The sequence below is a fragment of the Drosophila grimshawi genome, unplaced genomic scaffold (genome assembly GCF_018153295.1).
Source record: "Drosophila grimshawi isolate 15287-2541.00 unplaced genomic scaffold, ASM1815329v1 contig_44, whole genome shotgun sequence".
NCBI lineage: Eukaryota > Metazoa > Arthropoda > Insecta > Diptera > Drosophilidae > Drosophila > Drosophila grimshawi.
In genome coordinates this window covers 4,288,898-4,312,311 of record NW_025063240.1, presented here as the reverse complement: position 1 = coordinate 4,312,311, position 23,414 = coordinate 4,288,898, and positions in this window count along the sequence as shown.

Here is a 23,414-nt window from a genome sequence, read left to right as displayed (position 1 = left end):
TAAAAAAAAAATAGTGAAATTATAAACAGTTTTTAAATGATACATTATCATTTAATAAAGTACCATTAAAATAATAATAACAAATACATTTAAATGTAAAATCTAATTTATTTTACTTAAAATTAGAAGGAAAAAACAACAACAACAAAAATGGTTAGTGCAAGACTAATTGATCTTTTTTGTTGCATAGTGTTATTTGAAGTATAAATAAAATTCACCATTGACCCTTAACCTACCTTGCCCTAATCCCATTCACCTTCCTCCCGCTATGCCAAATACAACAACGACAGGTGCGCTCAATGTTAAGATTGTGATTCGTGCCGTTTTGTTGTTTGTTTTAAGATATTATCACATCGTTTAAAACAACTAGCGAAATGACAATAATATGCAAAAGGTGCCGCCGAATATCCAAAATTAGCATATGAGATCTGAAAAGTATAACAAAACGGCGCGAGTCAAGTTCTTAATTAGATGCAACGCATTATACAACAAACATTTCGCTTAGGCAAAATTAAATGGACGAGTATTTTAGAACGATGACGATGACATGGAATGAAATCGAATCGATTCGATTTAAGACAAGACGAATCGAAACGAGACTAACCCAAATTGTCGCCAAATTATGCAAGAGAGCTTATCTGTATTGTTTGCATAATATAGTAGTGGAATTGTTAATTTATAAGCTCCGTGTTTAGTTATTTGTATAGTCTAATATACTTATACATTTATACATACCTAAAGTTTCTTAATAGGCATATTATATACATAAATATTTCAAGTATTTCTTAGCTTACAAATTCGAATGGTAATTAATAGAAATAAAAGGTTATACGAATGCCTGTACAATACATAGCGAATTTCAACTTAAAACTACTGTATTTGATTGCTTTAGTTAACGAGTTATTAGTCACAATTAGCAAATTCATATCTTTAGCCTTTATATATAGACAATAAATAAAATCAAAGCACCAAGATGTATAGCATAAATTATTATTATAGACTATTTTTTGTCTCGTATTTGTATTTAACATGCAAATTGTGCGATATAACATGAAAAGAATAAAACTGAAAAATATTATTGATATTAAATAAACACAAATAAACATTTAGATAAACGACTTTGATGGACATTTTCATGGGTTTCTAGGTGCGTTACGAGCCCTGAGAAATCGGGTCACATCCGTACAACAAATACAAAGTTATTTATTGTAAATTATGCTGTATGGATACCATTTAGAGCTGTGAGCTGGTTTAGAGAAAGTCGAAGCTACTATGTGTGTGACATCGTAAAAATAAACGATTATAAAAATCTTTAAAATGTTCAAATATTTCTTGCTGCGATACATAGATTTGAGTTTTTAATATAAAGAAATGTTGTAATATTATTTTAAAATATTTAAAAATTAGAGAGATGAAAGTTTTAAAGAACTTCAATTTATATCACAAATATTTGTGAATATTTCTTTCACTACATATATATTGATTGAGCTGACTGTGAACTACAAGATATTGGAATCTTAATTTATTTGCTTAATGGACTATTATTTTAAAAGGATTCTTTCGTGATTTTACTACTGAACATTTTTGGAGTTTTATCGTTAAGTTGACTTCACCTAGTTAAATAACGTTGTTCTAATTTCTTTTCGCAAAATACAATTTAATTCGGCAATGAATTTGATGAGCTGCATAAATTAGAAATAGACAAGTATGCGATTGCCTGCTGCTTTTATCAACAAATCAGTCCCCAGGCACTCGTCAGCAAGTGCAAACTGCAGTTCAGCGAAAACAATTCCCACACAAAGCTCCGTGCGGATCTTTTTCTCAGCAGGCAGCCACAGCATCAGCATCAGCTTCAGTTTCAGCTGTGTCAATGTGCATACCAAGAGAGCCAATCAATCCGAAATCTATTTCAATCAATCTTTGCGTAATTGTAAATACTTTCAACATATTTCGCTTTGCCTGCTGACTTGACAGTTGGCGCGACGAGTTCGCAACGACGACGATGACGCGAGGAGTCGACGGTAAATGGCGCGAAAATTATAGCAAATGCTCCACTGAATGGTAGTAAGGCCAGAGAGGTAGGGTGAGAGGATGGGAGAGACTATAAGACCTGAATTCGTTTCTATTTATTTCACACTTGAATTGATGCGCTGCAACAGATTGACATTTTGCAAATGCTGAGCTTGCTCGAATCTTGGCTAGCTGCCTTTTCAAAGCAATTGGCGGCCAAAGAGGCGGCGGGTGGTAGAGCGAAGGGTAACCATAAGACAGACAGAAGCTGCCTCTGGGCCTCATTGGGTGCAGTCTTGGCCATTGCCTGCCGCAGACAAGGCTTGACGAGTTGACGCGCCGAGAGATCTAGTCAGACGAACTGAGGCTGAGGCTCGTATTTTGTGTTTTCTTTCTTTTTTTTTCTTTTTGGTGGGGTTTGCGTCCCTTTCGCGCATTGTCAGCTCTGAATAGTAGTGCAAATAAATTTCAATTGCGAGACACATTCTCCCACTGACATTGTTTGACACTTTGACTGCACACACACAACACCCGAGCCAGCGAATTTGCATGCAAATGACAAACAGTGAGGGAGAGAGAGAGAGGGAGAGAGAGTGGAAGAAAGGGAGCGGGGAGCAGTCTTTGAGTCTTCAGTGTTTGATCTGCAAAGATTGGCCAACACCCAGCGGCATTTTTGCTAACAAGCCAGCTAAAAGATGCCTTCCATAGACGACAACAGCGACAGCAACAGCACAGCGACGCACCCAGCTACCAGTTGAAAGTGCGCTGGAACGGATCGAATAAATAGCAAAATACTCCATTTATGTGCTCCAAATCCATTAAGTGTGTTTGGCGCTTTTATTTGCTACCCACACACACAGACGCTACACACAGACTACACCCTAAACTCTTGTCGCGCATTTGGAACACTTTCCGCACCTACGACAATAACAGCATTAACAACAACAACAGCAACAACAAGAAATGACACCAACGCCACCAGTTAGTGGAACTCCCAGGTTGGACCCGGCGACTCTACACGCTTCATGTGATGCATGAAGCTGCTGCTCCAAGCCCCAGTTTGGGAGCGTGCTGTGTGCCAATATTAACACCTAACTGCAAATGAACTGATCTTAACTGGGGCCTCCAAACCTTAAAAAGGCAGACGACGACGATGATGCGTTGAAAGCCTCGAGACTATTTTTTAATGCATTTAACAAGCATATGCGAGCACTTATATTGAGCACTGTAATCAACACGCCCACACTTGCCAACGCCTTTGCAGTTGGACTCTTGGCTAAACTGATCATATATGTATTACGAAAGTGGATCTTAACTGGGTTAACAGTTACGCAAATGGAACGGAAGTCATTGGGGATAAGCGAATAAATGCAAAAATGGGCTAAAATAGTTTGTAATTTTTTGAAAACGAGAGGGAAGATAAATGTTTAGTTTAAACAGGTGGTAGAATGCTATACAATGGAAATAAATGAAAGATAGAAAAGTTTACTCATAAGGAAATGAATTTAAAATGGGACCAATTACATATTTATTTCATCTATGTAAAGATACAATTTGAACTGTCTTATATTAAAAAAACACACACTTAAATAAATATACCCCATACTGTATTGATTGAATTTTCAGATTGACATCAGTTGATCTTGTTGGCTGTCACAATTTTAATTATGATAATTCCTTAAATGATTTGATTAAAATAGCGATAAGAAATGTAAAGGAACCACGATGTGAGTATTGTGTCAAAAATATCAAGTAGCCGCACTCAGCATTTACATATTGATCACATTAACAGAAAACCCGATTAAGGAAAAAGAAAACAGTGGGAGGAGGTGAAACTGAATAATTCTCGAGGCGTTTCCCAGCACACCAGTCGCATTCAGAGGCAGGCAACAACAAAAGCCACAGAACGTAGATGTAGATAGAGATGAAGATGGAGATGGAGATGGAGACGTGAAGATGTGAAGTTGTAGCTAAAGTCGCAGTCTAAATGCCGCTAAGTGCCAAAATGACAAGCATAGCAAAACGTTGGGGGATTCGGTGGGTTAGTGGTGCGCTGACGTGTTGCTTGTGGTGGTGGTGGTGGTGGTGGTGGCGGTGGGAGCCGATGGCATGACTTTGCTCAATGCCAGGCGCGCGCATACCATGGCCACATTAACTACTCCATAAAAGGTGTAAAGAAATCACTTAAGTACTTGTATGTCACTCCTTTGTCAAAGTAAATCATAGTGCGGTACCGTCTGGACGGGTTTTTATAGCCAGTCACACACCAAGCAAACCAGGCAACCCGTCAACCCAAAACGAAGCAAAACCCAAAACTTCACAGCCCAAACCCAAACCCAAACCCATACTCCCAAAGCCATAGTTAAAGATAGAGAGCTGCACACAGCACAGCAGCAGCAGCAGTTGGCCTGAAGAAGTGCGGTGTGTGTATGGGGGTATATATAAAATATAGGCGTAGAATGCTTTGGGTTATAAAGAATAAACGGGGGAGTTTTATTGACAGCCGCAATTACCACATAATCATGCAACAAATATGATGCTTTGATGGCAGCCCCACTGATGACGTAGCATTGTAGATAGACCATCAAGTAGTCAGAGCTCTTTCAAAAAGCAACAGCCCCAACAAAACGTGCTGATCCATTACGGGAGAAGGAGAAGGAGAAGGAGGAGGAGGAGGAGGAGCGTAGCAAAGCACAGAGCGACAATCACAGCTACAACACCAGCTTCATTTTTGTCTAGACTTATTGAGTGATCGTGGCAGGAGCCAAGACAACAACAACAACAACAATAACAGCAACAAGAACAACAACAACAACAGCAACAAGTAGGCGCAGCCGTTTTTTTAATGGGGTGGCAATCACTTGGACGACGACGAGTCCAACTCGAAGTTTGAGTCCGTGGCCTGGCCCCAACATCAAATTATGGTCAAGAGTTGGCAATAGCAAAGAGCTGGCAGCAGGCGATGCAATCCAGGCAGGCAGCAGCCTCGTTTTTGTGCTCTGAACTGGGTTGGCAGATACTTAAGAAATATGTTATTAAATAATAATGGAGTGCGTGGTTAATAGATACAACAGCAAGCAGCAGCATCAACAATAACAACAACAACAATGTTGCAGCTGAATCAGTGTGAAAGAAGTGTGCGGCCCCCTTGGCGCAATCATTGTTAACAATCAATTAAGGAAATAAGTTGTTTATAAAATGTTGCTATTACTTTTTGAGCACAGCTACCATAAATACGTGTAAGTATGGGTTTCCACTTCGAAGACATTACACTCTGCTACAGCTCAGAAAAGTTCTTTCAAAATAATGTTAATCAATTTACGCATGATGTTGCACTCAAACTATTAACAATATGATTCGAGTCGAGAGTGGTTTAACCCAAGAAATATAAATAAATTAGAATTAAGTCAAATGTGCTGAAAATTGAAAAGTATAAACGTTAATTTTAGATATTCTTGTATAATTAAAATGAACATTAAATCGATTTTTGAACTTTATAAATTAAATATCATCTTTTTGAGACTCTGGAAAACAAATATATTGATTTTATCTCTATATGGTTTAAAATAATCAATTTAAGAATTGAAACTTTTAACACAATAGTTTGCTGTAGAGTGTTTAATTTGAAGCAGATACGAAAGAGGGACAATCACTTTGGGCAATGCTCTTGGCGAAAATGTTTTAATTAATGTGTGGTAGACAGTTAATGAAACTGTTATAGTTAGACATACGACTTAAGTCTACATATTACCATATATGTAGCATAGAAGAGTTTATTAACCCCCACTTCTGAAGAGGCCCAGAAGACCAAAAACAGATACATCGCCGGGCCATTGCCGATCCAAAAAAGGGCCTCTTTTGTGCAAAAGATCATTAATCAAGACACCCAGCAGGTGCGGGTCGAAGTTTTTGGTAGCAGCAGCAGCGGCAGTCTCGGGGAGTGCGACTACCGAACTGTACTACGAGTAGTTACAGCAACTGGTGGTGAACTTGGACCATGGGCTCCATGATTAGTGGCGGTGGCTACTTTAATGAGCGTTAACTGCGCCACAAAGTTCATTAAGTGCACTTTGGACGTGGGCACACATGGCGTATGATTGATGCGAGCACATTTGTTCGACAAACGGTACAGCGGAAAATTCAGTCGCTTCAGTGCCAAAAAATTTGTGCTTAAATTGGAAAACATTAATCAAAATACAAAACATTTCACAGCAGCAAAGTTCTTTTACAATTTGCATTGCTTTGATTTTGTCTGGGTTCAATCAGCTTGATTCTTTTTGTTGTCTTCTTCAAATCAATGCGGAAACTCATCCAACATTTTGGAGTTTGCTTTTGCGCACACACTCAAACACACATCCACACTCACATAAAGACACCTCAGGCAGCGCATGTGGCATTAATTTTGATTAATGGCCAAAATTGCTGGCTTGACCATTTTCAAAAAATTTTAATTGTTTTCAAATCGGCGGCCAGGGCGAGTCAAAGTCTCCTAAACTGCGCGTTCTACAAATAATTATAAGCAGTTTTTAATGATAATAAAAAATTATAAAGAGAAAAAAGTCAAACAAAGCTGCTTGCCAAGCTGCTTTGGCAGCAGCACTAATTGTTACAGATCTGGCGAAGAGGCGCACAAGTTGCTACCAGTTCTGACCCTCAGGCCATTTGATCTTTTTTCCTCCTCTCTGTTTTCTACAGCTTGGCAGGTTTTCTAAATATACATATATATTCATATATAAATATATGTACTTATGTATATACCCTTGCCATTATTCTTGAAAGCAAGTGCCGCTAAATGGCCAAAGGGGGGTCGTGGGGTGAACACCGAACAGCGGCCAGCAGAGGGGACAAAGCACGCGCTAAACACAAAGAGAACAGAAAAACAATTAACAAAGTTGTGGAAAAAGTGCTACTAAAAGCGACCGCGTATTATAAATATAACAACAGACCATTAAACAACAAATATAAAAAATATGCGGATGGGTCATAGAATAGCTCATTGTTTTGAATCAATTTTGAATTTAGTAATAATTATTATTTTATTATTGTGTAATTATTTTTCAAAGTACTAACAATAAGTAAAAGTTAATAAAATTAAGTCACATTGGAGAATAAATATTTGGCATTTATGTTTTATATTATTAGTATTATTAGTATGATTAAAAAGTAGACATATAATTTGACCAATCCTACTTCCAAATTGAGATGGTATCTGAATCTTAAGGACATAATATGGCAAAAATGTATAAGCAAATATGTTAAAGCTATCCCCACATGACCTTTATAGGAAATAGTTTAAGAATGAACTTAGTTTAGTATGAACCCTGCACTCTTCCACTTGTTACACAACAAGTAACTATTCTGTTGCCCATGCAAAGTACAACTCAGAAAGATATAACGATTGTGGGTCAAAATTCTTGGTACATATGCAGTTTACATATTTTGGGAATGTCAGGCATTTGCAATGAATCGAATGAGCAAGCATTTCAATCCATCAAATCTTGTTAATTGTTCTTAATTGCTCCACAGCTGCTTGGTGGGCCACCAAGTCAACGGACAAGTGCTCCACCTCCCAGCAAACGGTTTCGCCTTTGCGGTAGATCCCGCTCCAAAGCATTTCCGAAGCAAAGAAAATCATTCTCAAAATTACTCCAAAAACAATAACAAAAAAAAAAGTAGAAAGAAGGCAGTCAAGTTGTTGCTGATGTTTCTGCTGCTGATGCTGATGCTGCTGCTGGAGATGATTTTGCTGTTGCTCTGGCAAAATGCAGTAAATTCCATAAATCTGTCAAGCAAGGCAACGTCTGCACTTGTTCGGCTGGCCCCGGTTCTTTAACTCTTTCGGCTCGGCCAGCGCCTTGCAAATCTTGACATGTGAAATACGCAGATTTGCCGAGTTTTATGGGCCGCACAGACAATGCCGAGCTGCTGCACAGATAGAGCGAAAGATCGCGGGAGAGACAGAGAAAGACTACAGGAGAGGGAGATATGAGACACACGCGTTTTGGTTGCTGCATTCCGTAACTGCATTCGCCCAGTGCCATAAACTTTGCTAAAGCGCAAAGAAAAGCGGCTGCCTTTTGAAAGTGGCGGCAAACAGTAACACGTGCAGAGATGTGCCCGATGATGACCCGGCCACTTGAACTGACTGACTGACTGACTGGCTGGTTGACTGGCTGGCTGGCTGGCCGACTGACTGACTGCCTGGCTGGCCGACTGACTGGCTGGCTGGCACTTGGATGGATGGATTGATGGATTGTTGCTTTGGTGGCATCATCCAGTGCAAATGAAGACCTGTGCCTCAACCACTGGCCACTGGCCACTGGCCACTTGTTGCACTCAACAGTCGGCAGTCGGCAGTCGGCACCAAAAAGCACCGAAAAGCTAATTTAAAGCAATTTTGTTTGAACGCGCGCATTTCCATGCCATGAGAGACACTTCAAAGCTGCACGAAATGAGGCTGAATGATGCACGGCAAACTGCCAAGCAACCGCAACAACAACAACATTGCAACAACGGCAACACAATATTGCAACAACTTTTGAAACGTAGCCCGGACGAACATTTATTTATTATATTAATGGAAGCGAAATAACTGCAACTTCAACTTCAACAGCATCCAGCAAACAGCTCTGATGGCCATGAGTTGATAGCCACTCATAGACGGCATTGACACAATGAGCCTACAAAATAAGTTATTGGTGCTGCATACACTGCACCACCCGTACCACCCGTACCAGTATAGCCTCAATTATTCGATTAGAAATTCCGTTATGCCGTCAGAAGCCAACTTTACACCTTTCTGCAGCATGTTACTTAAACTTGAACCACCCGAACTCTCTCGCTCTGACTCTGGCTACGACTCAAGCTCTGACTACTTACCTACATTGCACCACTCCACTGAGAATCCAGCAACTGGCAGCACACACACTCAGGCAAGCTGCTTATGCCCTCGGACCCAAGCACTAAAAGACCTGTGGAAATGTGAACCGATGAACCCACCAAACTAGAATGAGTGTATTAAATGCTGGTTTGTTGTAAACGATCTTACCCCAAAAGGATTTAATATGATATATTTTATTGAATTTAAGAAACCATTTATAATCCAGTTTAGGTTTTTAGAATTGTAAGCAATTCAATAGAATAATAAAAGAAAAGTATTATGTAAAAACAAATATTTAAAAAGTAAGCTGAGATCTGCGACCAGGTCGTATACTTTATGCACCACTATGAAATTTACTTAAAGCTACTCGAACTATTATAATTATTATTGCTCGTAAATAAAAACACTGGCTGAAAAGTATTATTCCCAACTGGGTCAAAGTATAGTACAGGGTCTAGGACATAAATGAATACAGGAAGAATAGCATAGCCAAGTGAAAACAATTTTGTTACTGACTTAAGCAGCGCTTCAACTAAATTAGCTGAACGTTAATTAATTTTTGGTTATTTTGGCTGTTGATTTTCTAATTGGTTTGTTTAAAGGTTGTTAGCCTCACGTTTTTTGACTTTTGGCATTTCAGTTGCAGTTAATATTGTGATTAAAGACGGGGGCAAAACTTTTAGTGGTACAGCGTTGGCTACCTGTTCACATAATTGGTTATTTTTTAACAGGAATAGTATATTTTTATGACTCTAGCTAAGAATATTCCCATATTCAAGTGCTGGTTTCTAACGTATACGATTTGCAAAAGCAATTGTCTTTATTTACTTTTGTGATTTTTTTTAGGCAGCCAATGGGTTAACGTGGCCTTAACCACTTGAACTTTTCCCAATGGTGTGCAAAAGCAATCAAATCAACTGTGAACTACTTAAAATCAGACACTAAACCAACTAAAGTCAAAGAATCAAATTGCTTAGCCACTACCTCAGTTGCTTTTAGACGGTTCCAACTGCAGGGCTAATGAACCAATTACTAGTTGAGGCCATAAAACAGACAACAAATGCGAGCATTCTAAGTGCCATGGCTACGATGGCTGAACACCAGAATTCCCACCGTCACCAACCGGCCCAACTAAGAAACTATATGTATGCCTGAGCTAGCTGAATGAACTGAGAAACTCAGACAGACGAATCATGGCTGACCTCTATCGGTTGGACGAAACTAAAGCCAACTTAAACGAAACCGAAATGCAGCTGAGAGGCTCAACTAGACCGACATTAAAGAGCCGTGGAGGAGCAGTCGCAGAAGGGGCTTCCAACAGAAGAAGGCCTTAAGGCAACAATAACAACAGCTACAACAAAAGCTAGATCGATCCGAAACACGAAAAATGCGCCTCCAGAAAAGATATTGCGACTGTCATAAAACAATATTATTGGCATTATTACATTTAAGTGTTGACAGCATAATAAAATAATTGTCGACAGACAATTTACAACAACAACCAAACACAACGGGTGAAACTCAAGCCTCGATCGGCTCTCGCATCGTTCTGCATTTTACAGGGGGGGTGGTGGTGGGCGGTAGGGGGTCGATTGGCGTTGGATATCGTTGTCGTTTCCCATGTAAAACACTTTTAAAAATCACACTCACAACTCAAACCGAATGCAAAGTGCAACAAGTCATCAGGACTTCGAACTTGGAAAATGTACAGATCTTTCATGAGGTCTTTTACGAGAGATATCTCTGGACTGCAAAAGATCAAAAGAATTGTGCGGCGCTTAACGCGCCGAAGAAACGCTTGGGAGAGAAAGAGAGAGAGAGACAGAGAGACAGCTAGAGATAAGCAAAGGGAGAGCGAGAGCGAGAGCGAAAGAGATACCTCGACGCTCATTCATATAATTCACCCTCATTTCATAATAAATTGCTCTCAATTGATCACGACAATCGACAGCGATGAAAAGTCATGCCAAAGTTGACTCTGGATCTGGCGAAACATACGACAAAACGAAAACGAAACACGGCGCATAGTTAAATTGGCAAAAGAGGCAAGAGGTGCGACGGCATAGCGATACCCATCGCCTCGATTGTTGGCGGCGTTAAGTTGTAGGTGCAAAAGGCTAAAACGAGAGCCGACAAACTGGACATTGTCTCTACTCTACTCTACACTATGCTACTCAGCAGACGATGCAGACGATGCAGACGAAGGCAAGGCAAATAAGTCATACAACAAATGCATTTCGGCCACATTGACTACATAGAAAATTGCTCCAATATTTTGTCGACGCTGCCTTTTGCTGATTGGAAATAGTATGGCAAGGGCCCGCACCACACACTTTAAGCACCACAGCTCTGTCATGTTTCGCCTGTCTGCTTATTTTGTGCCCGCAGGAAGCGCTTTTGCTGTTGAAATCGCCAACATCTCCGCCAACGGTTGGCAGTTGCCAACAGTGTGGATTGATGATGAATTATGTAGAGCACGAAATACGAAGTGCATTATGGTGGTAGTGAGTGGTGGTGCCCGAATGGCAATGAATGGTGTGGGAGTTGTGCTGATTTGCCCAGCACAGCTCACGAAGTCGTTGTGGAATTTTAATGAAAAGCAAACAGTTGTGAAAAATGTAAAAAGGAAATTTCAAACTGCATGAAAAATGGTTTTTAATTTAATCTAAGAAAAGAGTTCAACAAAATACTGAAATAAGTTAAAAACAAATTAAACTAAATTTGTGGGAATTTTTTATCGAAGCATATTAGTGATATTTTTGTGCAAATAACCTTTTCAATTTTAATAAGTATATTTATAATAATTAATAACAACTTCGAATAAACAATGTCCTCATAAGATCTTTGGATTGATTTTACATATCTATTAAGCTTAAGAATCTGAACAATATGAATATTTTATACAATGAATATTTAAAATTGCCAAAGACTCAACTTTGCCAAAGACTCAACTTTTATTGTTTTACTAAACTTATTTTCCTTAATTCCAGGTAAAATATATTATACAAATCCTTCTTTGGATATTACTGAAGTGCTGCGTTATATTCGCCTTAAAAATTATAGTATTTGCGATAACTAATGGATAATTGTTACACACTGAGACAAAACTTCCATAAGAGCACTTAAAATCTATGCTAATCTACACACATATGTAATTCTTGAGAAAGGAAAGCGAGCCATGCAAGTGAATTGGCAATTGGGAGGTGTTTGTCCAAGCTGCGTAGACAAATCCGTGATAATCAAGAAACAAGAATTGCAGTGGAAAAGTGAACATTGGATGGAACTATGCCAGCACGGACCCGTTACATGATGTGTGTCAGTATGTGTGTGTTGTGTGGCTTTGTTATTAGTGGTAATAACCGCTGGACATAGCCACACAGTGAATGTGGCGACGTCACCACGCACTACCAGCAGCACTACCAGTTGGCCAAGAATATTTTGTTTTTATTTGTTGCCCAAGATGCCACGCTGAACCCACATGCACTTTGCGGTAAATGAAGTCTTTGCCGCATCATCACCAGACACCAAATTATGTTATCAAGCCATGGGAACTGCCCTGCATGCCTAGAGACCCATACGGGCCATGGAAATTGTGCAGAAACTGCAGAAACTGAGATGAAAACTGTGTACAGGTAGCCGCTATAAAAACTCGTTAGAGTGGGCCACTGCGTGTGACTTGTAAGCCAAAAATCTGAGTACCATAACTACGATCCGTGTGTCCAGTGGGCAACACTCACTTTGCTGCATTATTTCACCAAATCATTTCATGCCACATTAATCCACTTTACCATCATCATTATCATCAACTGCAACGTCGTCTTCGTCGTCAGCGTCGTCGACCACTTGGACATCACCAAACAGCCCAAACACGATCCTCCAATGTATGGGAACTTTCTGACGAAGACGATGACGACGATGTCGACGTGTGCCTAGAGGGTGTCAATTGTGGCATATGAAAAATTGCAATTTAAATGCGCCGTTCTTGCGGAACTGTATATCAGCTTCTCCGTTTTTATACCCTTCCAATTGAGTATTACAATGCTTACATTGACAACCTACAACTCTTCAGGTTGTACATATATTTTTCCTTAAGATGACAGTACCTCTGTAATATCTACCTATCTCTTAATGAATGCATACTTGGATAACTCTACCAAATATGTGAACGACTCAGTTAATTGAAAATATTAGCTTATTTACTATTAAACTTTATTTATTTAATATAATTATATGAAAAGGCTATTAAATCTTCGACTGGACCGTAGCATGGTGTTCTCTTCTGCACACCTCTCCCTTGTGCTGCCTGTCAGTTGGCATGTGTTTGCATAGAGCATACGAGTGTTGAGTTTTGGTTGGTGAGCTCAATTTACTATTAGCGTGACTTTTGGGTTAGCTTTTCTATTCGTCATGCAAAGCATCGTTTATTGACGGCACTTGCAACTTCTATCCCTCTCTCTTTATCTCTCTGTCTCTCTTGAGGCCAAATGGCATCGTCAGCTTTAAGTGTTTTATTGCGGCAAGTGATCTTCTAAAAACTATAAACAACAATATAACCCGAAACCCCATTTACATTCAGAGTGGTGCACGGCTGAGTGCTCTATAATTTTGTTGCTCGATATTCAGCATATGCATCAATTGCATGGATGGGAACTGGCACAGTAATCAAGAGTTTGCGGCCCACGAAGAGTAAACACGATAGCAGGCAGCAGCAGATACTACAACATTAAATTGAGCCTTGGGTTACGATGTTTGTAAATGTATGGAGAAAAATTCGTAAATGTATAGAAATAAAACGGATTTCTATAATCCCAATGCACTTAGCTAACATAGAAGAATTTGAAGGAGAACTAAGCATAAATAATAAACACCAAAGATAGATACGGCTACAACTGCAATCCCATTATTTGGAAATGATATTGAGTATCAAAAGATACATAACACTAAAAGAAATTAAAGCATAAAGTTTCCCAAGAGCATTTCCCAAGAGCATTTTCGTTGGATAAGACGATAAAGTGTTAAGAAATAAGTTTGTACTAAATTAAGCGAACGTTTTCTCTACATAATCGATGCCTGATCCACAAAGCAAATTACTTACTTAATTTATGGTCTGCATTTTCAAGCCGATCAATCTTAAATAGCAAACCACATCGATCCTGGGTGTTGTTGTTGTTTTTGTCTGGCTATGAGAACAAGATGATGATGATGATGATGAATGTAGAACAACTCCAACAACATAAAGCTGATTGATCGTTACAAGCTTTTATTAAGTCATAGACGTTGTTCGTTGTTTCGTTTGTTTCCTCGCTGCATCTGTTGATCATATGTAATTTATTTGTCATATCACGTGTTAAACATTTAACAACTCATGGGCTAGGCCCAGGCTCCATAACCGGAGGCGAACAAGTGCAGTTTGCCGACGGAGTCGTTGCACAAATCGAATGAAAAATAAATAAAAAATATATATATATACATTTATATATATATATATATATTTGCACAAAGATCAATCTTGTTGGCTGGCTTGAGCAGTAAGAAAAGTCAAGCAATAAGTCAAAACAATGGCCTGTCGCCAATGTCGTCGTCATCGTCATCGTCGTCGTTGTCGGCTCCAGACTTGAAGCCCCGGATCGTTGAGTGGCCAGCGTGGCAGTCACTCAGCTTGAAGATTAGCGTTTGGTGAGCATGCTAAACGAGTTGAATGAGTCGGGAATGAGACAGTAATGGGCTTCTTGGTTGAGATACCGAAACAGGCTGTGGGCCTGCGTGGGTGAATCGTGGTAACAGGAGACGACACTGATTCTGAACCACAAGTCTTAGAAAGATGCTTAAAGATAGATATGCTATTTAAATAGAAGAAGTGTGTTAGAAAGTGAGACAACAGGTCAGCCAATGAACGTAACTAGACTTTCCAATCATTCAATTTACAAGTTACTTACTGAGATATTATACTTTGATTGTATTTAAGGTTAAATTCGTTTCAAATAGGTATTCAATTTAATTCATTGGTATATTCAGCTGCTTTAATAAATCTTGTAATCAAAAAGTTCTCAACTTATTGATCGACTTTAATAACATAACCATATTTTTACTTTTGCAGATTTAACTTGATTTTTTATCACCTTCAAAAATCTTTGTGATTGTATGTGAACCATTCAAATATTCCAAAATCAATGTGATTCAATAAAATATATTTTAAAAAATTTAGATAAGAGCACCACCGGCAGAGCCACATTGCAATTAAATGCCAGGGGCACCGTCACCAGTCAGCAGAGTGGGTGAGAGGGAGATGGAGGGGTTGTTAGAGGCAACTCAAGCAACGATGTGGCAGCTGTAGAGCTTCTGGGACCTGCTCCGCTTTGGTCATTCACACGTCTTGTTAGCGCGTCTTAATAAATTGCACGCAATCAACTGGCTGGAGCTGGAGCTCCATTTATGTGCGCCCGAGCGAGTAAATCTTGGCGAGAGTCAAAGCGAGCAGAGCGGAGCACAGCATGTGGTGGTGTTCGCTGACCAGCGAAGACGACGACTTTTACTTATAAGCTGGCTGGCTGGCTGGCAGACTGGAAGACGGACTGCCCAACTGGCAACCACCAGCCGGTAGGTAATTGATTGCGCTTCAATTGCAATTACCGGACTAAGGTAGACCATGGCGAGTCAAGGTGGATTGGGGCGCCTCAATGCCTTGTAATTGTGTCGTAATAATGCGATCTTCAAGCACATCTTGAATCCGTTGCATGTTGGCGACACATTTAGCCCACATGCTGGCGCCACCTATGAGTGGCAGTTGCTTGAGCTTTTCTTTCGTAAGCCGATCTCAAGTTAATCTCATCTGTTCAGATGTTCCCACGCAGCCCACCACTACTGGCAACAGCAGCAGCAGCAGCAGCTCTCGGTTTCAGTTACAGACTGCAGCAACACCTCAACTTTTTGCTAAATTAAACTTCTTTATTTCAATTAAATGTCTGTCCATCTGTCTAACTATCTATCTGACTGTCTGTCTGAACGGAGCTGAGCTGTGCTGAGCTGAGCTAAGGCGCTTCGTTTGTCATCGCCGTGCCCATATGTGTGGCAAGGCACACGACGCTTGCCACAAAAGCAAAACAAATCAAAAAGGAAACACTCAACGGGGCAACGGGATTGGGAATGGAAATAGGAATGGGAATGGGAACAACGCGAGCAACGTGAAGCTGCCTCCAACTGCTGACTCTGGGCTTGGGCTATAAATTGGTCTCAGTTTCTGCTGTTGTTGTTTTGGCTGCTTGTAACCTCACCTTTAACATCCCACATGCGTCGCCAGTTGCCAGACTTGTTACTTATTCTATTATTTCTCCAAGCTCTTTATAATACTCTACTCAATGCAGCTAATGTGAATTTTAAAGCACATTAGCTTCAAGCGGGCATTTGTTTAAGTCTGTCTCATTTTAAATAATGTCATTTAATTAATGTTAATAATATGTTTTCATATACAATTTATTATAGAAATATTTTTGATAAATGCTAAATAAAACGATGCTTTTTTAAGTAATCATAAATTTTATATTTTATTTACAAGTAAATTACTTTTTTATTATTATAAATGTAAAATCTAAAATTAACTTGGGTGCTACTTTTCAATTGTGGATAAGACTCCACACAATTTTTAAAGAGAAAAGAAATTAAATTCCTATAAATTGAACATAATTAAATTATTACAACTTAAATTAACATTTTGGTATTTGTTTTATTAGTATTGGCCCTGTTTTGCTTTGGTATTCGTAGGTCATTTGCACTTCTACCTTAAATTGGCTGGGCACTTTTTGCTGGTGCCTTAAGCAGTTGTTCTCGTCGTCTGTTGTGGTAAGAGAGCAATGTGCAACACGTCATCGTTGTTGCAGTAGTTGCCATGGGCAAGTCATTTAGTCCAATTGTCAATTAAGTCAATGCAAATGTTAAACAAATAAAGTATTATATAATTTGAAAACTTATCGCAGTTAAAGTTTATCCAAATCAGATTGCAAAATTATTAATGATGATGATTGTGTCTGTACCTTTTGGAGTTAGCACTGTGGGCGAAACGTGGGCAGTTGAAGTGGAGCTACTGAAGATGTAGGTGTGTGTGTGTGTGTGCCAACTAGGGTTTAATTAGCTGGCCAAACCTTGAGCTCAATCTCCAATATGCAGTAAAAAAGTGCAACATATTGTCTTCGACTGGGTGGCCCAAGAGGGCACAAAGAATGGCAGAGTCTAAACAGGAAGTTTGCCACACGCAATCAGCAAACGGAGTCAAGTCAGAAGACGAAGAAGACTTCACACTAGGCCGGGTCCCAGGTCGCTGGTTCCCGGTCGTCTCTCTCTCTCTCTCTCTCTCTCTCTCTGTCTTTCTCTCTCTTTCTCCTTAAGCTCGGGCCACATTCCAACTCGAACTAGACAAATATTGATGGCCGCTCATCAATAGCCTCAGCAGCAGCAGCAGCAACAATAACAACAAGTACAACAGCAGCAGCAGAAAAATCAAACGCAGCTGAGAGAGAAAATTTTGCAGTGCGATTGATTTATTTACCACGGCTTAGATTTACCGCCTTGCAGCCGAGTGGCATTTTGGCATAGTGCTGATGATGCTTTTCCACTTTTAAAGCCACACCAAGCACCTGCCCCACTGCCTCCTCTCAGTGCTTGCCCCTCGGCGTAGCCTAGTGCAGTCCCAAAGCATCATTCGCATCATCAACAGGCGGCACCAGCGGCGCAGTCAGCTTTAAATGTTGCGTTTGATTTCGCTGGGCCAACTGTTTTTTTTTTTCTTTTTTTTTTTGGAATTTCTGCCTGTCCAACAACTGCATCGTTACACAAAACCACAAACAATTTATATTCCCATCAAACATTTGACCGCAACGCTGATTCATCTTAATCAATTATAATCTTTTGGATCGAGTTTTTCCGCTGTAATGAGCGAAAAACTTATGCAGTCGCAAGAGGTCGCCACTTGGGGGCACCGCTGCGTGTAGAGAGAGATTTGCGCCATAGGCGTTGCACAGATAAGAGACAAGCAGAGACGGCAGTCTGCCTGTAACATCCACTCAAACTGACGCTTAGCGCAACTACAATGTTAAACGAGATGATTGCATGCCGAAAACAATGCGCTATCCAGCAGAGAAAAATAATTCAGCTAAGACCCAAGTCTTTTGCGGATCTATAGCAAAGAATGATGGTAATAAAATCAAGATCAGTAAGCTAGTTAGATTCAAAGTATATAATAAACTTGTACACTATAATACAATAACTTAAGAAATGTTGATTACGTATATTATTTATATAAGAAGTTGAATGCTAAAAATAGTTAAGAGAAATACAATTTGCGTGCAGCAGATATCTATTTATTATAAAATGTTGTATTTAACATTTCCTTTTTTATATTTATATTTAATTATATATAATTTAGCATATACTTTTTCTGTTGTGTACTTAACTATATAATTGCAAAATGCTCAAAAATCAATTACTGATATAAATCGAGCATTAATAAAATATTAGTAAATTATGAATATTTATTTTCAAGCTGAAAATTTCTAAGCTACAAGTTCGACTTTTTGAATTTAGTATTACATAATTATTAACAAATCTGTATGATATATTATATGTGTACACAGAGTGACATCGAGAGACTTTGTGCAGTTTTCCAAGCATGCTTTGATATTTATTACTACAAATGTCAACATATATAATATTGATTATAATAAGTTACTGCATGCAACGCTCAGCATCCACACCAATTAGACAAGAATTGTTTATTTTGCCCACTTTTCGAAACTTGGTAAGGGGAGTGGACCAAGGCGAGGGAAGAGGCAAAGAGCAGAGCTGTCAAAGCTCACACCGTTTCCGACATGCTCAATTTTCAATTAGAATTTGTGGCTGTTACATGCGCCGCAATTGTTTAATTTACAAATCATGTGAACCAATTAAACACAAGCAAAGCGAAAGCAATAAAAACAACAACAACAGCAACAAAGCCACGAACAAGGCTTAAATAGACTTTACTTGTTAACAATTATTAGGCCGAGACCGAGACTGAAACCGAGGCGAGCAACGAGCAATCAAAACCAAATCAAATGATAAATGACAACACCAAAACACAACTAGCCTATGCTATTGTACAATGGAGGAGCAGGTCGACGCCGAGACGATGTCGATCCATTAAGCCCATAGCACCAGCCACTTGACGGATGAGTTTGAACTCACATGTCTGACCCAGAGCGGGACGATACCCAAGACTCACAAATAGAGTGGGAGACTGAGGGACAGAGAGAGGGGGAGGCAGTGTGTGAGTGAGTGAGTGTGAGAGAGGGGCGCCGCCATGTATCATAAGGCAAATGAAACTCACACCATGGGCACCACCAGCCGCATCCACAAATAGGGCCCAGAGTCAGGCACAGGCGTAGATAGAGATTCAGCTCCATCTCCATTTCTGGAGCTGGGCAAACGGCCAAGTTACACATTATTTGATAAATGGCACACAACCTTTTCGAGGTTGATTATTGTGTTTTGTCTCACTGTGTTTTCGATTTTTTTTTTTTTTTGATTTTTTTATTGTGGGATTTCTATTTCTTTTTTTCGATATTATTTTTTCTGTGTGCTGATTGCCCCGCGGGGCCACAGACAAAGATCGACCACAAATTTAGCTTCAATTTCAAACAGTTTCGGTTTGTTTTTGTTTTGGATTTTTTGTTTTAACCATAACGGGGCCGTTCGTTACAAAATTGGCGAATTGAATTAATCGTTTCCATTTTGTTTATTTGTTGGTAATTAAACACCTCTGCTTTGATTTCTTGTCTGCTGTGCGAGCACAACAAATGAATCATTTACATTTTTATTTACTTTGCTTATTTTTTTTTTTAGGTTTTTTCGAATATTTAATGTTGATTCGTTGTAAGCCATAAATTTTGGTTACGCTATGTAGCGTTATGTGGGGCCATGGGAATTTTGTTTCTTAGATATTTATTTTTTTTGCCTTTGAGAAATTTACGCATAGCAAATGGCGCCTGTTGAGAAATTAGTAGGGCAGAATTGTGGCGAAAACGAATCAGCTAATGAAGTTTCTTAAAACGTTTGGAGCTGTAAGTGGAAGCACTTTAACTTTGTTGTGCTGTTTGCACTGATGATGCACAGTATAACAAAATTTCAGAAAAATAAATTTAAAAACGATTCAAACAATGGATTTTATACGTATGTATAAATAATATTTTGTTTGAATTAAAAAAGATATTGAAATAAAAAACAATATTATTATATATGATATTTATATATTATATTATTTTATTTTGCAATTCATATTTCTTTTATAACTATCGCAATTCAGCTTTACCTAAACAATATCTTAATACAATAAAACAGTTTTAAACGGTTTGTCTACACTAAAAATTATTAATGTTAGAACATCTGTGCGCCTGCTTTCTGATCTTTGAGCTCTCTATCAGTATCTTGGTTATTGATTCAGCCTTGTTTCGGTGCAAGTCCGCACAAAAGTGGCTATTTCAAATTTCAATTTATAGGAAAATGTTAACAGCAGGTGTTCGCACAACACAAAAGTTGGAATCGATGCAGCTCATCAGCTTTGGCTGATCATCAACAGCTCCGGTGGAGTCGAGTGGTGCTTCCAAAATAAAGCAATTTAATGTACGCCATTGGTGGTGTGGACTTTTGGTTTGTGTGTGAGTATGTGTGTGTGTTGGCCCCATTTGCCTCACGTGGTAAGTATTTTGGGAAAGTTTTTTTTTTGGCGTTTGAAAAATTCTCCAATGTCAAAATGAGAAAAATTTGCATTAGGCCAGGCAATGGCAAATGGCAAAGGCAAAGCCAAAGAAATAGGCGCGGATGGTTAAGCAGAGCCTCTCTGGTGGCTCTGGTGAGCGCCCTCAGGCATTCAATTACAATCGATTCTGGTGTGAAAAAGTTCAATTTCTTTTTAGCGAACTGCGACAGCGACGACGACGTCGACGATGACTGCAATGACTGCAATGACTGCGACCCGTTCGCTGGCTAGTAATGAGGAAATGGCAAACGCAGTCGCAGTCGCAGTCGAAGCCGAAGTCGCAGTTACAGACCGCAGGACGGACAGTGGCCATATGGAAAATGCAACTCATGCACTTCCTAGATTGAACAACTGGTTGGCTATATGCTGACTGGGGCTGACTTGACTTGACTTGACTTCGCTGCGGCCGTGTGTGCTTGTGTGTGTGTGCAATATCTACATATGTGATTGCCATATTGTGTAGATAATTGTGAGCGCCCCCTACAGCAGCGCACTCTCCTCACCTGCGCTCGCAGTGAAGTGCTTAATGCTTTGTGACTATTCATGGGCACTCAAAGCAGCAGCAGCAGCAGCAGCGGCAGCATTCGCATTTGCAGCCAACAGAAGCAGCTTCACTTGGCCACATATGCAAATCACACACAGGTGAAGTTCGACAGGCTGGCCAGAAAAGTGCAGCACTCCAAATGGGCAAACACACACAGATGATGATGCATTGGTGAGGGGGTTGGCTGGGTTGGGTGGGGCAAACAGCAACTGGGCACTCAAGCATTGACAGTTGAGTGGTCAACGTTTTTAGCTGCACCACCAGCTTCAGCTCCATCTCCATCACCAGCAACAGCAGCAGCGTCAACAACAATAATTACCCACTTGCCTGCACTTGATATTAAAATCAGACAAAAGGCGAAAGAAAAAAGCAACAACAAAAATCTGGCAGAGACCCGGCTAAAAGATTCTTCAGTCGTCACACGGGTCAAAGCGAGCAAAATAAAAAAAAAAAAAAAACGGCAACAAAAACGTGCAAAACAATGTGCAAAATTATCAAAAATCGTTCATCAAATTACCAAAAAGAGCGCAACGGGCCACTTAACGACTCTATTACGAAATGGCAGAAAAAAAAAAGAATCAAAAGAAGAGAGAAGAAAAATATAATAGTAGAGGCATTGGCAAACGGGCGTTTTGCGAACAACAAAAATTGCAAAAGCGTCAACACAAAAATTATTTTAAATTAGAACTCGAAACTACTCACGTTTTGCAATTTTCGCTTTTTGTGTGGAATGCCAATTGAAGTGTTAGAAAAATAAACAAAAGTCTCGGCTAGTTGCAAAAACAAAAACAACAACAAAAACAAAACAAACTGAAGCATCATCAACAACACTATGAGCAGCAGCAGCGGGGGGTGGACAAGCAACAACCAACGGTAGCACTAAAATAACAACAACAATAACACGACTTCGATGAAGACTTTGCTTTGGCAAACTCCTCTAGCTTGTTCTCTCTCTCACTCTCTATCTATCTATCACGCACGCTCATGCTGTGGACTGGGGATGGCCTGGCTTGGCCTGGCAATCAACGCAAATAGCTCAAACGCCTCAAGTGTTTGCTGAAGATGTCACCCACACTTCAGGCTCAGGCAACAGCCAGCAGTCAGCAGGCAGCCTTAGTCAAGTTCGTTGCCTGAGTCTTTTGTTTAGACAACGTCAGTCAGCACAAGTTCCTCCAATCTGAGTTTGACTTTTGCAATTTGGCACAGCAGCAGTATCAACAACAACAGCACAAATATTGGCAATATTTCGATGTGACTTCAGCAACGGCAGCTGCTGCTGCTGCTGCCGCTGCCGCTGCTTCAGCTGCTGCTGCTGCTGCTGCTGCTGCCGCTGCCGCTGCTTCAGCTGCTGCTGCGACTGCTTGGCAAAATATCGCTTACAGTTAAATGGAAATTGATGCACTTAGCTGACTCACTCAGCACTTCTGTTTGGGCCATAAGGTACTTATATATTGGCATAGGAACAAGTACAACTCGCTTTTGGTATACGTTCCCAGCAACGTGACTTTGAATAAATTAAAGTGCATATCATATGCATGCGCCTGTGCCAGAAATAGAGCGAACGTTTCTTCTATCGTTAACTGCTGTTGCTGCTGCTGCAAGTAGCCACTGGTAGTCATACCATAAACCTATATTGGAAGGGGATCATTAGTAAAGAATAGACTCAAGCCCTAAAGGTCAGCGAATCAATTCAGCTGTTGCTAACAAAGAGAATCAAAGACTTGTTTCAATCAAGAACTTGGGAAAGTAAACGGATCTAAGGAAATCAAAGGGCTTAAAATCGAAGTATGTATTTTAACTTATATTCTCTTATTTTCTTTTCAAGGAAATTACAATATAATAACACAGTCGGTTACATTGTGAAAAGATATCTAAGATTGTTACTTTATAGTCTAGTTTGGAGTAAAACTCCTTCAGGTCTGTTTCTCAGATGTTCAAAAATATTGGAAAATAATATCAAATACCAAGACTTAAGGATGACTTACAATTCACGAGCCTTTAGGAGCTTCTACATCGGTTTCTATAATACGCAAGAATTACTTTGTTTTCAAAACTAAAGTAACTAGCTATAATATTACAGTGTTAGCCTCTAACCTTGTGCAACAATAACATTGCTAAATTGATTGCTTTTTTGCCCACAATTTTTACCTTTAAATCAATTCAACTTTAAAAAAAAAAACACTTGCATTTTTTATTGG